Source organism: Heteronotia binoei, chromosome 12 (assembly GCF_032191835.1).
Source record: "Heteronotia binoei isolate CCM8104 ecotype False Entrance Well chromosome 12, APGP_CSIRO_Hbin_v1, whole genome shotgun sequence".
NCBI classification, from domain to species: Eukaryota; Metazoa; Chordata; class Lepidosauria; order Squamata; family Gekkonidae; genus Heteronotia; species Heteronotia binoei.
In genome coordinates, this window is record NC_083234.1 from 9,915,742 (window position 1) to 9,925,169 (window position 9,428).

The following is a 9,428-nucleotide window of genomic DNA, read 5'->3' on the forward strand; positions in this document are numbered from 1 at the left end:
CTCCCCCCGCTTCAGGGTAATCAGGAAGTGGGGGGAGGGGAGGGAAATGTCTGCTGGGAACTCATGATTCCCTAAGAAGGCTTATTCCCATAGAAAATAATGGAGAATGGATCAGTGGGTATTTGGGGCTCTGGGGGCCCTGTTGTTCGAGGTAGAGGCACCAGATTTTCAGTATAGCATCCAGTGGCTCTCCCCAATATACTCCCTAAGTTTCAAAAAGATTGGACCAGGGGGTGCAATTCTATGAGCCCCCAAAAGAAGGTGCCCCTATCCATTATTTCCTATGGAAGGAAGGCATTTAAAAGGTGTGCGGTCCCTTGAAATGTGATGGCCAGAACTCCCTTTGGAATTCAATTATGCTTGTCACACCCTTGCTCCTGGCTCCACCCCAGTGTCTCCTGGCTCCACCCCCAAAGTCCCCAGATATTTCATGAATTGGACTTGGCAACCCTAAAAGGCATGCATGATACCTCGAAGAAGAAACTAGATATCTAGTGAAAGGTAACTGAGAGGGGGGGAAGCAGAATAAAACAGTTTACCCAGTGGAAACTTTAAAAAAAAAACACTAAAAGCATTCAGCATCCCTCTAGAGAAGCACAACGAGAACAAATTCAGTAGCTATTCGAACAACAAGGGAGGAGAGATACAAAATCTGACGAGCAATTCGCCGAGGGAGAACAGGAATTATTTCAAGGAAGATTTACACAGCCAGTTCTCTTTCCTCCCCTTTGTTGTGCTATAAGCGACTAATACGGGCAGAAGTGTCAGCAAATAAAAACTGAGAGCTCATAACTTGCTTACTCTAATTATATCCCGCTTTTCTCCACAACATGGGACCAGAATGGCTCACAATACACTCTCTGTCTCCATCATGTTCTCCTCCTCACAACAACTCCGTGAGGCAGGTGAGTCTACGTGACCGACCCAAGCACACCTGGCTTGCTTTCATGGCAGAATGGGAATTCGAACCTGGATCTCCCAGGTCCTAGTCTAACACTCTAACCCAGGGGTGTCAAACTCATTTGTTATGAGGGCCGGATCTGACATAAATGAGACCTTGTCAGGCCAAGCTATTTAAGACTAGGTAGCAGAGATATAAACTTTTTAAACGACACAGACAAACACAACTAAAGATTTTTTTTTTTAAAGAAAACTTAAAACATTAGCACTCGTTGGTCTTAAAGGTGCTTTCTTTGTATTTCTCCCATGGGATCCAGGGAACTGGGCAAAGGAAGCTCCGGCTCTGTCCCTCCCGCCCCAGGGGACCAGAAGGGGGAGGAGCCTCAGCCAATGGAGAAAATTGAGGTTTTGCTATGTAACTCCTGTGCAATTGAGCTAGCCTTACAAAGCAAGTTGAGATGCAGAAGGAAGCAAGAGAGAAGGAGAAGGAAACAGACATGAGCCAGTTGCTCAGGGGCCTGATAGGAGCTCTCTGGGGGCCTCATTCAGCCCCCGGGCCGCATGTTTGACAACCCCTGCTCTAACTGCTACTGCTTTGTAAGGTGGATTGGGTGCTGGGTTCAAATTTAGCGGCTGGCTAGATGTCCAGGCAACCGTGTTATGTGTCTTTTCAGCACTTGTTGTTCATGGTGACAGTTTGCTTTTGGCCTTAGCTCAACTGTGAGCATGGAGGGAACACATGCCAGAAACGCAGCACATTCCTTAGCGACGGTTCCCTGTAATTAGCTGTCCTGGTAGTGACCGTCAACAACCAAAGAGGCTGGGAAGACAGAGTCAAAGCTTGCAAAAAAAAAATAAAATAAATCAGCACAGTGCTTGCAGTTCTCTGTGAAGGAGTCCTTTGAAAAGAAGATTTTGCCCTGGAAAAAGGCCTTGGGGAATGAGTGAGGCTCTTAACACTAGGACGTTTTGGAGTTCATGACGTTCCAGGAAGAAAATTAGTGAAGCGATACTCCTACGGTTGTGAGCTCCGGCTTGGAAAATACCTGGAGATTTTTTTTTGGGGGGGGGGGGAGCCTCAGGGGGGGGGTTTGTGGGAGGGAGGGACTTCAGTCAGGTACAATCTTGCACAGTCCACCCTCCAAAGCAGCCATTTTCTCCAGGTGAAAATAGTACCAAGTCAGAATCCATGCCAAAATAGTATATTTTGGCATAGATTCTGACTTGGTACTATTTTGCATACTTAATCAGCGATACTTGATCCGCTCACTGTGTTACAAAGTTACACTAATATTTAATAAATTCCAGCTTTACCAAAAAAAAAAGTCATTTAAGTCTCTTTTGTTTTTTTAAGTTTCACTGTATATTTTTGGTATCACAAGTCCACAATCGGTATTGCTCCCATTCCTAATTATATATTGCAACAGCCTGCTAACATACACCGTGTTGGTTGCGAAGCAGTTGCCGTCAATTTCAAGCAACGCAGGGGATGACGCCAAAGATAAGTCGTCAATTTCATATCTGTACGTGACAACGTGCTTCCCAGGTTCAAAAACATATTTCTATTAAAGAATCTTCTTCAGGTCGCAGGTAATAGAGGAACCGGGGCTCTTGGCAAATGCTCTTAAAATACAATCCATTCATACATTTTCCACTGCACCCAAAGATCTATTCCCCTGGGTCAAATAGATCAGGGGTGGCCAATGGTAGCTCTCCTGATGTTTCTTGCCTACAATGTCTCGGTCTATGGCTGAGTTATGCTCGCAGCTGACTGTTCAGGTAGACTCAACAAGGAAACACACACACACAAAGACTTTAAATAAAGTAGTGTGTATTGTACAAGTATTTACAAGGTGAATATATACAAGAGCTTGCACAGAGTGCCAAAGTGCTTCGCCAATTAGGGTTTGTAGAATCTTTCGGGATCAAGTGCCGTGTTCTACTGGAGAAAGTTTTCCTTCCAGACGTTTCGTTCACAGCTGCGAAGAACATCCTCAGTGGCGTTGCAGCTGGAGCAGGCGCTCAGACCTTCTTGGCTGCTGTGCATTGAGTGGGGCCAGGGCTGCTGGAGAGCTGCTGTTTCTAGCGATATCTGCTCCTGCTGCAACGCCACTGAGGATGTTCTTCGCAGCTGAGAATGAAACGTCTGGAAGGAAAACTTTCTCCAGTAGAACACGGCACTTGATCCCGAAAGATCCTACAAACCCTAATGATGTTACCAGCCGTGAAAACCTGAAATGCTTCGCCAATTATCAGATAAATCCCTAGGGGAGGACACTGTCACCCATGTGCATTTATATTACAGCCAGCCAATAGTAACATAGTGCTGAGTCATTTACCCACTCCCACATGTCCTTGTACAGAGGGGGGGGGGGGAACTGCACACCTGACTCAGCTCACATGATCTTATCTGTCATTGGCTGTCATTCTCAGCTGCTCACAATCTAAGCATTATGTCATACATTATACAGACTCAAATACTGACACAACTCCCATCAGCCCCAGCCAGCATGGCCAATGGCTAAGACTGATGGGAGTTGTAGGCAAAAAACATCTGGAGAGCTACCATTGGCCACCCCTAAAATAGATGCTTTGGAGGGTAACTTAGTGATATTGTACCCAACTGTGGTCTCTGTTCTCTCCTGCTGTAGTTGCAGGGTTGCCAATCCCCAGGTGGAGGAAGGGGATCTCCTGGTTTGGAGGCCCTCCCCCCGCTTCAGGATAATCAGGAAGCAGGGTGGGGGGAGGAGGAGGGAAATGTCTGCTGGACACTCCATTATTCCCTATTATGGAGACTGAGTCTCATAAGGTATAATGGAGAATTGATCTGTGGCTATCTGGGGCTCTGTGAGGGCTGTTTTGTGAGGTGGAGACACCTAATTTTCAGCATAGCGCCCAATGCCTCTCTCCAAAACACCCTCCAAGTTCTGAAAGGATTGGACTGGGGGGCTCAATTCTATTAGCCCCCAAAGAAGGTGCCCCTATCCTTCATTGTTTCCAGGGGAGGGAAGGCATTTAAAAGGTGTGCGGACCCTTTAAATGTGATAGTCAGAACTCCCTTGCTTCTGGCTCCACCCCCAAAGACCCCAGATAGTTCTTGAATTGGACTTGGCAACCCTATGGAGGTGTGATTCTGCGAGGTTCTCCTGACGCTTCCAAACAGTGGTCTTCAGAATCTTGGAAGTCTTTGGAAGCAGAAGGGTTAGCCGTTTGGGGAAGCAAAATGCAGGAGAATCTCGCGCTCATCTGCTGCATAGGAGGCGCCAGGAGGACTCACTGGATGGCTCCGAACTTTGTTCCCAGAGCTCTGTGTCACTCAGCGTCCCGCTGGGCAAGCAACTGATATGCTCAGCGCATTCCCCTGATGCCAGGTGGTGAAAAGGGCCACCAATTGGGAGATTTTGTATTAAGGAATTCGGCACTTTATTAAGCAGGAGTGGGTTACTTTCTGGTTTTTGAGAGACTGCCCTGCAATAATTCGGATTATAGTTGCACTGGAGTGGAGTTAGAGGGGGGAAATGTCATCAAGTTAATAAAAAGGTAAAAAGGTAGTCGCCTGTGCAAGCACCAGTCGTTTCCGACTCTGGGGTGACGTTGCTTTCACAGCGTTTCCATGGCAGACTTCTTATGGAGTGGTTTGCCCTTGCCTTCCCCAGTCATGTACACTTTCCACCCAGAAAGCTGGGTACTCATTTTACCGACCTCGGAAGGATGGAAGGCTGAGTCAACCTCAAGCCGGCTACCTGAAAACCCAGCTTCTGCCGAGATCCAATTCAGGTCGTGAGCAGAGCTTAGGACTGCAGTACTACAGCTTTACCACTCTGCGCCATGGGGCTCTCAAGTTAATAAAAAGGTAAAGGTACTCCCCTGTGCAACCACCAGTCGTTTCCAACTCTGGGGTGACGTCACATCACAATGTTTTCACGGCATACTTTTTACGGGGTGGTTTGCCATTGCCTTCCCCAGTCATCTACACTTCCCCCAGCAATCTGGGGACTCGTTGACCGACCTTGGAAGGATGGAAGGCTGAGTCAACCTTGAGCCAGCTACCTGAACCCAGCTTCCGCTGGGCTTGCCATTGCCTTCCCTGTCATCTACACTCCCCCCCCCCCAGCAAGCTGGGGACTCATTTGACTGACCTTGGAAGGATGGAAGGCTGAGTCAACCTCAAGCCGGCTACCTGAAAACCCAGCTTCTGCCGGGATCCAATTAGGGACTGCAGTACTTGCAGCTTTACCACTTTGCGCCACGGGGCTGTCAAGTTAATATTAAAATCTATAAACATGAGACCCCCAAAAGTGGAATTTTAAGGGGGGGGTAAGAATATTGCCACTTCAAGTGGGTCTGTAGCTATTCCCTCTCGCTAGGGTCGTTGCCAGGTCTCCCCTGGTGCGGAATGGGGGGTAGGGTTACCAGATCCAGGTTGGAAACTCCTGGAGATTTGGGATGGAGCCTGGGTCAAGAACAGGGACTTCACTGGGGCACAATGCCATAGAGCCTCCCTCCAGGCAAGATCACTGTACCTCTCTCCAAAACACCCTCCAAGTTCTGAAAGGATTGGACTGGGTGTCCAATTCTATGAGCCCCCAAAGAAGGTGCCCCTGTCCTTCATTATTTCCAGGGGAGGGAAGGCATTTAAAAGGTGTGCGGTCCCTTTAAATGTGTCACCCTCCATTTTCTCCAGGGGAACTGATCTTACCTGGAGATCAGCTGTAATCCCAGGAGATCTCAGCCACCACCTGGAGGCTGGCAACCCTAGATGCTGGAATCAACCAACCACCTTTCACATCCTGTCCACAGACTTCTTAAGAGTAGGGTTACCAAGTCCAATTCAAGAAATATCTGGGGACTTTGGGGGTGGAGCCAGGAGACTTTGGGGGTGGAGCCAAGATCAAGGCTGTGACAAGCATAATTGAACTCCAAAGGGAGTTCTGGCCATCACATTTAAAGGGACCTTTTCAATTCCTTCCTTCCATAGGAAATAATGAAGGATAGGGGCACCTTCTTTTGGGGCTCATAGAATTGGACTCCCTGGTCCAATCTTTTTGAAACTTGGGGGGTATTTTGGGGAGAGGCACTAGATGCTATACTGAAAATTTGGTGCCTCTACCCCAAAAAACAGCCCCTCCCAGAGCCCCAGATACCCGCGGATCAATTCTCCATGATTTTCTATGGGAATAAATCTCCATGGGGAATAATAGAGTTCCCAGCAGACATTTCCCTCCCCTCCCTCTGCTTTCTGGAGACCCTGAAGCGGGGGGAGGGCCTCCAAACCTGGGGATCCCCTGCCCCCACCTGGGGATTGGCAACCCTACTTAAGAGAGATTCGGTTGGCTTGTTTGAAAAACACAACACCGGACTAGATGGACCTTGGTCTGATCCAGCAGGGCTTTGCTTACGCCTTCATCCCAGGACTGGATCGATGTGTTATTTTTTTGGGGGGGGGGGCAAAATTTAAAAAAAATGATGCCCCCTTACTGGGCCAATTCTATTTATGGGCCCATAGAATAGAATGGACTCCATACCTGATTTGGCGCCCCCCCCTCTGTCAGCTGCCGGGACAAGCACTCCCCCACTGCCCTCCCCAGATCCGGCCCTGCTTCATCCCCCCCCTTCCCTATCCTACACATCTGTCAGACCCAAGATGGGTCCTTTCACTGGTTGGTTTCCCACAGTCCATGTAACCCTCAGATTTAGGGTTGCCAAGTCCAATTCAAGAAATATCTGGGACTTTGGGGTTGGAGCCAGGAGACATTAGGGATGGAGCCAAGATCAAGGCTGTGACAAGCATCATTGAACTCCAAAGGAGTTCTGGCCATCACGATTAAAGGGACGACACACCTTTTCAATGCCTTCCTTCCATAGGAAATAATGAAGGATAGGGGCACCTTCTTTTGGGGCTCATAGAATTGGACCCCCTGGTCCCATCTTTTGAAACTTGGTGGGTATTTTGGGGAGAGGCACTAGATGCTACACTGAAAATTTGGTGCCTCTACCCCCAAAAAACAGCCCCCCCCAGAGCCCCAGATACCCGCAGATCAATTCTCCATGATTTTCTATGGGAATAAATCTCCATAGGGAATAACAGAGTTCCCAGCAGACATTTCCCTCCCCTCCCCCTGCTTTCTGACGACCCTGAAGCGGGGGGAGGGCCTCCAAACTGGGGGATCCCCTGCCTCCACCTGGGGATTGGCAACCCTACTCAGATTTCTGCGCAGCAGTCAAGCTGCTGGGCCAGAACTGGAGAGGCAGGGGTTCAAAGTCCCATTCAGCCACGGAGCTTGGGTTGCCAGGGCTGTGCTGGAAAAAACCTAGAGACTTTGGGGGTGGATCCGGAGAGGGTGGGGTTTGGGGAAGGGAGGGGCCTCAGCAATGCCTCAGAGCCCACCCTTCCAAGCAGCCATTTCCTCCAGGGGAACTGGACTCTCCCAGCTGGACATCAGTTGTAAAAGCGGGAGATCTCTGGGCCTCTCCTGGAGGCTGGCAACCCTAACTTCCACAAAAATCAGTCCCGATTTACAGCTCTTCCCAATATTTCCTAAGTGATGCCCTAGAGCAGGGGTGTCAAACTCATTTGTTATGAGGGCCGGATCTGACATAAAAGAGACCTTTTTGGGCTGGGCCACATCTGGTTGGGCCAAGCCATGTCGAGCCGGGCCATGTGTGTACCTATTCATGATTAGGTAGCAGAGATATAAATTTTATAAAGAACACAGACAAAAGCAAATGTATATATATTTTTTTAAAAAAAACTTTAAACATGCTTAAAACGTTAGCACTCCTTGGTCTTAAAGGTGCTTTCTTTGCATTTCTCCCATGGGATCCAGGGAACTGGGCAAAGGAAGCTCTGGCTCTTTCCTGCCTTCCCCAAGGGAGCAGCCTCAGCCAATGGAGAAAATAGAGGTTTTGCTCTGTAGCTCCTGTGCAACTGAGCAAGCCTGGCAAAGCAAGCTGTTATGCAGAAGGAAGCAAGAGAGAGGGAGAAGGAAGCAGATGACAACCAATTGCTCGGGGGCCTGATAGGAGCCCTCCGGGGGCCTGATTCGGCTCCTGAACTGAATGTTTGACACCCCTGCCCTAGACTCTAAAACTCATTGCTAGCATCATGTAATAGTCTTTTCCCCCTCCACACAAAGTTTCTCAAGCCAAGACAAAAAAACAAATCCCCTTTTCATTACTTAGAACCCACCAGAGTCTCACGAAACAGCCCCTCGCACCTTTGTAGGGTTTTGTACACACCTGTGCATGGAACAACAGGCCCGAAGTAGAGTGGATTGGCATAGGGGAGATGATCCGGTTGCGTGGGAAGGCTCAGTTCTGGAGCAGTGGGGTGCGTTTTCTAAGGTGGGAGGGGGAGGGGAGAGGAAAAAGACAGGGGGGGAAAAAAAAAAGGAAAACTGATTATCAAGAACAAGGAGGTACTAACCTACTTGCAAGTCCGACGGGAGCAACTTCCCCAGTCCAGAACGAAACAGCCAACAAATGGAACAGATCTCAGTGTAATCCACGGCAGAAATTCACAGCTCAGGTTACCAACTAGATAAATATAGCGTCTTATCTGACCTCACAGGATGGTTGGAGAACTCTCACATTCCAGCAATGGGGGAGACTTAAAGGGGCAGCACATGGGGGGCCCAGATAGAGGGCTGGGGGCTCAGCTCCAAGAAAAAAAGAGGTGCTGGAAGGGAGAGGCTCTAAGGCAAGAGGGGACGGAGGGTATAATCTGAACAGCAAAAGGGAGATCTGGCAAAAAGAAAAGTTAAAAAAAACCCCAGTCCCACTGGGGTTGGAGCTTACCATGTCATATGGACTAGAATCCTGTCTTTTAAAAAATTGAAACTGAAATTCAAAGCTCAATGCGTCTCATATGGAAATGTCGATATGTTCTTGCCTTTAAAGAAAAACGATTTTAAGCAGTGCGCACCAACAGCAGGAAAGAGGAATACGAGATCGTTGCAAGGATGTGCAATCCCCACAACGTATTTAGAAATAATCATTATCATACCAGACATGACGGCTGTGCCAGGAGAATGCGGAAAGCATGCATGCAACGCCACCTTAGGTGGCCATTCTATTTCTCTGCCTCAGTTTGTCGTCTGGAAAATGGGACTATTAGCCGGCTGTTTAGCTGCTGGCACTACCGTTGAGGAACAAGGAAAGTGTGTCACCCGCCCTGAACTTCAAAGGCAAGAATCTACGGCACAAAAATAAGATCTGTCTTACTTAATCCTATTTTCCCTCTTAAAAAGTGCACAGCAGCATATGTGGTTTTCCCATATCTATTTTATCCCTGCAGGGTAGGTTGGGCCTATGAGACAAAAATTCACACAAGGTCACCCAGTGAGCTCCATAAAAGAGATGAGATTTGAACTCAGGTCTCACAAATCCTAGAGGAATACTCTAGCCATTAAATCACATGGGCTGGGGATTAAGCCAGCATTCATGGCAGACAGGCTGTGCAGACAGAGTATGATATCCTTTCTCCCCCCACCCCACTGCACCCAGATTCCACACACTCCAAGTGTTCT

At 48.4% G+C, this 9,428-nt stretch overlaps 1 protein-coding gene across 1 annotated transcript in view; it reads right to left on the bottom strand.

Moving 5' to 3' along the window:
• The window catches only part of USP2 (ubiquitin specific peptidase 2), a 147,701-nt gene extending 139,459 nt beyond the window's left edge, over positions 1–8,242 (bottom strand). Inside the window, exon 1 of the mRNA XM_060251272.1 lies at positions 8,140–8,242. The gene's annotated coding sequence lies outside the window, so the exon portion shown is untranslated. The remainder of the gene's footprint in view (positions 1–8,139) is intronic.
• Between the last annotated feature and the right edge of the window lie 1,186 nt (positions 8,243–9,428).